Genomic DNA, 7,476 nt, shown 5'->3' on the forward strand with positions numbered 1-7,476 from the left:
GATTTCATTCTTTCATTTGATTCATTTGTGAACGCTGAGCTTCGAGTATTTATGCTTTTCAGGGAATTTTTTTGAAAATTCTGACTTTCCACAGTTATTACGGAAAATCAAGCTTGTCAATCAAGATGCTGTGAATTGGAATGTCATTACTAATCATTAGTTGACCTCTGGCTCAAGTGGTGTCATCTTGCTACACGGTTGAATTGCAATTCGTCAATCTCTGCCGTCACTGGGCACTGAGAACGTCAGGAGCCTGTATTTTTTTCAAGGGCAATTAGAGGTTATTTGAAAGTATGACATGGTATAATGTTGTGATTTTGGAGAGAAAAATTAATTGACTGTCATTGCAATGAGGCTTGGTCAGAAATAAAGGGTATTCACTGATTTTAAGCTACAATTCAGTTGCTTGGAAATGACAGACCTCCAATCCATTTGTAAATCAAGTGAACTCTCTTGAATGATTGGTACTTCCTCTACAAATAAATGTGCACCAGGATATAATTCTTGGAACTTTGTTCTTTTGTGTAGTAGTAATGCAGGGTTGTAGGAGTTTGAAACGTGGGCATATCACAGTTTGGAAGGTAGGGATTCTGATAGATTAAATAAAAACTGTCAAACTTTTAGGCATGGAATTCCCCTTTGAGAGTATTTGTTGTGGTAGTACTACTACTATGAATTGCTTTCAATGTTTTCCCATAATATTATAAAACCAGACAAAAGTTGTTGTTGATTTCTGTTTTTGTTAATGTCAACTTTTTTTAAACCTGTGACAACAGCTCTATAACTCACTCTGTCCTTCTGTTGGTCTGTCTGTCGGTTAGTCGGTCTGACCGTCTGTCTGTCTGTCTGTCAAAAAAATTGTCAAAAAACCGGACATTTCCGAGAGGGAGACAGCGCTGACATTGCAAGCGGCCGCAACCGGCTCTCATCACAAAAACAACTGCCCTGCAAACATTACCGCCCTGGTAGTCCCCCTTGCTATGGTCTGCCTTTGTTTATTGCGTACTCAGGAGTGTCAACTTTCTTGACATGACATGACATCGCAAGATCGCCAAAGGATTTTTTTCAGGGGTAGACAAATCAGCCCCATTTTATCAAAGGGAAGGTGCAGGTGGAGATAATTCAAGGGAAGACAACTCTGTCTTACCTACAAACATTACGGCCCCCTTTATTCACTCTCGCGATGCTTCACGCATGGTTTCATTCTAGAATGGCACCCCTGTACTTGCGCAGGGTTAGAATTCCAACCTGGACCCGGTCCATTCTAGAATGAAACCGGATTCTAAGTTCGCGCAGAACACATGCATGCAAGCTTCTATCATGTTCGTGTGAGTGCTGCAGGGCTATTAGACGACTTTTCATTATTCTTGATTTGGAGATCCATGCAGGGTATTAGAAAGTGCAGAATATACACATTTGAACAAATACGATGTGTGTTTGCTCTGAAAAAGAGAAAAGACGCAACAAACAAACATTGTATTTGTTTAAAGTATCACAAATATTTATTACCTGTATCTGCATGTTTTGATAATGATGAAAGGTAAATTACTTTGACGTGTGCTTTTTTTTTAACCACACTGATAACGAATGATAGAAACACAGACACACTTAATAACATATCCACAAAAATTGTAACAATAAATGTAAGCTGAACAATGCCTGCAACACATTTCAGGCCTCAGAAGGAAGTAATTATGAGATTTAGACAGAGAGAGAAAGCCCAACACGAAACCAGTTGTGACATTTTTTATTTCATTATGTAATAATAAAAACACGACAACAACGTATTTCCTGTACTTATTTTCGTGCAATTATGGAGTGCAAAGCATGTCTAATTGAGTGGCATAAAGAGGCACAGTTGCATGAAAAACCAACTCGGATCTTGACTAGGATCAGGATTTTACATGGACACAACCTAGAATTTAACATCCTGAGGGGAGGGGGGTACTGCGCCTTTCACATCAAGATGTAAAGATCTATTTTAAATAATACTTATTAGAAGGGAACAAAATCAAACAAACTACAACAATCGTTCTGAGGGGAGAGAATTACCTCTTCCGAAGAAATTACCTCCCTTGCTTTTCTTGTCGTGACTTATGTAGAGTAAAGTGAATAGAAAGTGAATCAGTCAGTAACAAAAAAAAACCCACAGCATTTCTTAAGATCAATGAGGAGTCTTGAAGTATTTGTCAATGTTAATCTTGTATGCATAACAAACAATATATTACGGATTGATAATTAAAGAAAATCGTCTCTTCTACAGGGTTGACCCCCCTAAAAAGGACACCCACAACCATGCAAATTACTTCTGCATCTGTTGAACCAATTATTTTATATATGGTATTCATTAACTTCAGTTTATGTTCTGCCTTTCCAGTAAGTGACAATTTTGTAAATTGAATGGTCTGACTTTTATGCAATTTTAATTTTTTTCTCCAAATTCGGGGGTCGACTAAACAGAACGAGTTTTGACATTGAGCGGTAGCCATTTTTACCTAATTTAAACCCTTCAGGCTTTTACCTTTTTGATTATTTTGAATGTCTGAGTATGTAAAAACATCCCCTTCAACCCCCAGGCTATCGATGACCTGAAGAAAGCATGCAGTTACAGCTAGGTTCAGGGCAATCCTCAGACACGAAAGCGTTGGTGTCATTGGTGATGCAAAAGTTAGATAATGTAACCTACAAATTTGCCACTTTGTGAACTGCACATGCATAAAATCAAGTTTAAGTATGCTGAATATGAAGTTATCCAGTCAATTGGTGTAGAAGTTATAGCATTTCTGTCAGTTAACAGTATTTAAAATCTCTAAAGTAAAATCTGACATATTCGAAAGTTTTGCATAAACACCCAGACAATTTTTACGATACTCTGAGTCTCCTAAGCTTCTCCACTTCTCAGCCCTGTCTTCGAAATGAATTCGAATAAGGCAGTCAAAATAACTTAGTTTGGAGCACCCATCAATCAGAATAAGCATTAACTTTTGACACAGGAAATATCTTCTACCGAAAGCTCTCCTGGTTTTATTCTACATTTTTCCTGCATAATGGTAACAAATTTAATGATAAATCTAAACAACGAAGTGACTGTGGTAAGATGAACAAAGTTAAAAAACAAAGGATTACTGTAAATGGTTTACGAATCGAAATCTAAACAAGTTTTAATGATAAGTAAAATGATAAAAAAATAAAATTAAAAAAAGCTAACGTCCTCGCATTTGTCCAGAATTATTCCATGTTTAACATGGGAACAGAGGGATAATTGGTCTAAAGAATTTTTTAAAAGGAGGGTTAGGGACTGTCTGTATGCAATGCCCGCTATAGGTGAAAGACTTTTGTGGAAGCCATGGAAGAATGCATCGCTGTTGTGCTGGTTCAGCTTGAGGTCCTGTCCTAGCGAATATCCTGCACACACAAAAACACGACTTTTTTAAGCCACTTATGTTGCATTCCGTGACATAGCTTTGTTAAAACCGTGTGCCTGATAATAATGACAGATTTTGTTGATATACATTTTTTTTAAGACACCCCATATAATATTGTTTGACAATCTCTTTCAACATAGTTTACGAATCACCAATGTGTATACAAACGCAAATAACCCACAGGTCAATAAATTACTTTCCAGAGAGAGAGAGAGAGAGAGAGAGAGAGAGAGAGAGAGAGAGAGAGAGAGAGAGAGAGAGAGAGAGAGAGAGAGAGAGAGAGAGAGAGAGAGAGAGATTAAAACTAGAAAATGTGTGCTATATAAAACAAGGATAATCTCTGTCAAATCTTCGCTTGTACCTACCTGCATGGTGTTTACTGCGCTATATATACACAACCTGTTTTATTTCTTTTTTTTTTTTTTTTGGGGGGGGGGGGGGGGGGGGGATGTTTTGTGATGAGGGTTTTTTCAAAGCCTTTACTGCTTTAGTCATTGAATCCACCCGACTTCGATTTATTGTTCAGTGATGGGTAATTGTGTGACCAACTATGTAAGTTAGTGATTGTTCTGGCTTCATACAATGACATTGCATTAATTTTATAAGTGTATGTGTGTGTGTTTCAGGCAAAAGCTGATATTACAGTCCTAGTTGTATGCAGTACCTCTGCTTCTTCGTTCAGGAATCAAAGTATACAATCTAAACCGATTATTTTGTTCAATAATGTTCAGCTTACCATCCCGAAGAAGGCAGTAACGTGCCGAGATATTGATTATAGATATTAACGTACCTAACCTGGTTACTGGTGTGTTTTCTTTTTATTTCAATAATGTAAATGTGTGACAACTTGCAGGGTACTTGATGTTCAGAGCAATTTTTCTGGCAAAAGACCTTTTATGGATCAAAGAAAACTTTTGTCATGGTGCACAAGTCAATCAATTTGGTTGATAAATAATTTGTGCTGCATTTTCCCTGGTTCCAAAACGTAGTATGTATTACCACATGTCCTTACCTGTCATTGGCATCACATGATTCTCTGCAAGCAGTCTTTTGTGGAAATACGTCATTTAACACTTGCACTTATATTAGGTGGCTGTGGAACGGTAGACATGCAACGACAACGAACAACAAAAGACAAAGTGTGGAGTACACTCATTTTTCTTAACATACGCTAAGTTTCTTTGAGAATGCTCCAAGTGAAAATCAGGGGTTCCTAGGCCTGATATCACAATTAAACAGCTTCTTCTCAGAATCAGGAGGGAAAAAACTGTTATATGGCGAGATGTCGTGACAAGAACAGACAGCAGCAGCAGCAACAACATTGCTAAATCGTCGCTTTAACAAAATTTCATGTTTAGCATCGCAGACAAAGCACGGCTACTGATCCGACCAAAGCCACACTTCATGCACGATGGGCACATTGTTATGGCCAGCTTGTTAACGTGCGCATTGTGTATGTTTTACATAGAATTGAATGTGTTTGTCGTTGTGTCTGTCATCTATCCTAGTCGTTTGATTTAGAATAAAGCAAACTTATTACAATGACGATTTTCTTCGGTTTTTGATGAAGGATTGGCATCAAGACTTTTCCTATTTTCCAACTCTGCCACCATACACTGGCCGTTCAGGTCTGCATGTCGACCACATGGTGTGTGATCAGATTTTTTTGACATGTTCACAATGCTTACATGACCACCAAATGGAAAATCAGTTGGTATTTGTTATGTTTTTGTGTTAGCACAATCTTCATACAAGTAAACAGAAACAGTTTTGTTGCAAACAGAGCCTTCATAAGAAAAAATGCTTCTAAGTCAAAATACATACCCTCTTTTTCGTATTGCGTAAAATATACCCATAAATTCTGGACATCATATTTTTATTTTTTTTCACAACAATGAAACCAAACTTTGGCATATGTTTTAGCAATATATTCACAATAAAACCTATGAGTTTGAAGGCTGCATCTTGTTTTGTTTATTTTTGAGAATTTTTTTGCAAACCCATGCAAATGGCCAGTTTCTGGGGAGAGACTGGGGAGATAATGGCCAGTATAGAAAGAGTTAATAAGTAAACTAATGTCAGAAGTAGGTATTTACCTTGTTTGCCTTCGCGTTCTTGATAGCCCGCTGCAGCATTTGTATCACTTCCCTTGACATTCAAAACGCCAATGTATTTCTGAAAGGAAAATAAAGATATTGACCGAAACATCACACAAGTGGTATATCATATGCTAGGTTATGTTTACAGTGCCTGTTCTACGACCACATCTGATTGTAATTTAAATAAAGAAAAACTGTATCCATTTATTACTTCTCTATTTGTGTGTGTGTTTGTGTGTGTGCAGGGGCGGATCACATCATTTTTAAGGGGGAGTTTCCAAATTTCTTTTAGGGACAATTTGACGACGCGAAGCGTTTAGTTGAAGACGCGAAGCGTTCAACCTCCTTGGGGGGGTCCGACAAATGTTGATAAAAACAAGGAAAATGGATCAATCTGAGCCAAGAAACATCCCCCAATACACCTTCCAAAAAAGAAAAATTTGAATCGCAACAAGGACAATTAATCGATCTGGCGCAACCTGAGCAAACTAATTAGCCAACTTCTTTCCAAAATCGTCACTTAGAATACAAAGGCCGGCTCCTAAGTGGTCCGGAAACCCCGGAACCCCCCTCCGGATCCGCCCAGTGTGTGTGTGTGTGTGTGTGTGTGTGTGTGTGTGTGTGTGTGTGTGTGTGTGACCGATGACCGTCTCTAAATTCTAATCGTTGCGTTTGCATGGTAATAAAGTTTTAATACTGGATATGCCCATGAAAAAATATCATTTCTTGTTCATGTCATTGTGTGTGTGTGGCCAGGACCGTGACTTCTGCTTGCCTCGACGTCTTCAGAAAAGACACAAAATGCCAGCAGGCGTATGTTCTTGGAGCACTCAGTATGCCGTCATCTGCAAACAAATTAATACAAATTATTCAATTGTGTAAATAAAGAACAATCATTTTAATATTACAACAAAAAATTCATATAACTGTAGTCTTCACCAGAGACATCCACTACACTATCTTTAAATAAAACTGCCGTAAAAAATTGAAATACTATAAACCTTACCCCCACTCAGATCTATTTGGGATTATTCAAGTTTCAACCATGAAACGATGCCGGTTTGGACAGATCTGCTAGTTTGCCGCTGAAACTGAAATCAAAGGCGATCTTCAGAACTATTTCTAATCTTGTATTTGTGATTAATATAAAATACTGATCTTCCCAATAGAAGCTGATGTGTATACACATGACCAGGACAAGGTATTTTGTTACAGGGCATTTACGCAGACGTCGCAGTTCAAAATATCGTTTTAGATCTGATTTTGTACAGCAGCCTGTGTGATTCAGAATCGTCTGCCCTTTTTCGTTTTAACATTTTATGGACGATTCCTATGAGACTGCTCAATCATAACTGATGACAAATTCAGAAACAGATGATGGTTTCAAGTAGGCTACAGTAATGATTCGTTAAAAATGTCAAGCCACTCGTCGATCATTCACACTCAAAGAACCCAAGCCAAATCTGCTCTGGTTCAGAGCAGCTTTTTCCAACTGAGACCCTAATTGTTACGCATCTGCCGCGAAAAGATAGACCACAAACAAGCGGCACTGTACCATGCTTTCGTTTATGTTGCTAAACAGATTAAATGTGCATTGTAAATGTGCTTACAGCAAAGAAATGCATCCTTACTTACCACAAAAATACTGGTACCACATTCATCGCACTTGTGTCTTCTTACCAAAACCTATCGATATGTTTGTTTACGATATATTGGTAATTACTAACCGTTAACTATTTTTCAAAAATCTGAAATGACTTTTAAGAATCAAAGAAAGATTTGCTAAAACGGTTGACTTCAGAAAATAAGCAATATTTTTCTGAACCATGAAATAAAAATCGAAAACTCCGTTTGATCTTTTATTTTGGTAGATTGATGACAACAGCCGGAACTGAAAGTACCAGAACCAAAAATTAAGGGCATTAATCATGTAAACTAAGAAGATTGTCGTT

The 7,476-nt window shown here is 37.7% G+C and overlaps 1 long non-coding RNA gene across 1 annotated transcript; it reads right to left on the reverse strand.

The window, feature by feature from the left end:
* Positions 1-1,733: 1,733 nt before the first annotated feature.
* On the reverse strand, positions 1,734-5,660 carry LOC138951851 (uncharacterized). The gene is made up of 2 exons (XR_011451238.1): positions 5,522-5,660; positions 1,734-3,405 (listed from the first exon to the last, which is right to left on the reverse strand). It is a non-coding gene; the product is annotated as an uncharacterized lncRNA (long non-coding RNA).
* Between the last annotated feature and the right edge of the window lie 1,816 nt (positions 5,661-7,476).

This window comes from Littorina saxatilis, linkage group LG17 (assembly GCF_037325665.1).
Source record: "Littorina saxatilis isolate snail1 linkage group LG17, US_GU_Lsax_2.0, whole genome shotgun sequence".
Classification (NCBI taxonomy): Eukaryota; Metazoa; Mollusca; class Gastropoda; order Littorinimorpha; family Littorinidae; genus Littorina; species Littorina saxatilis.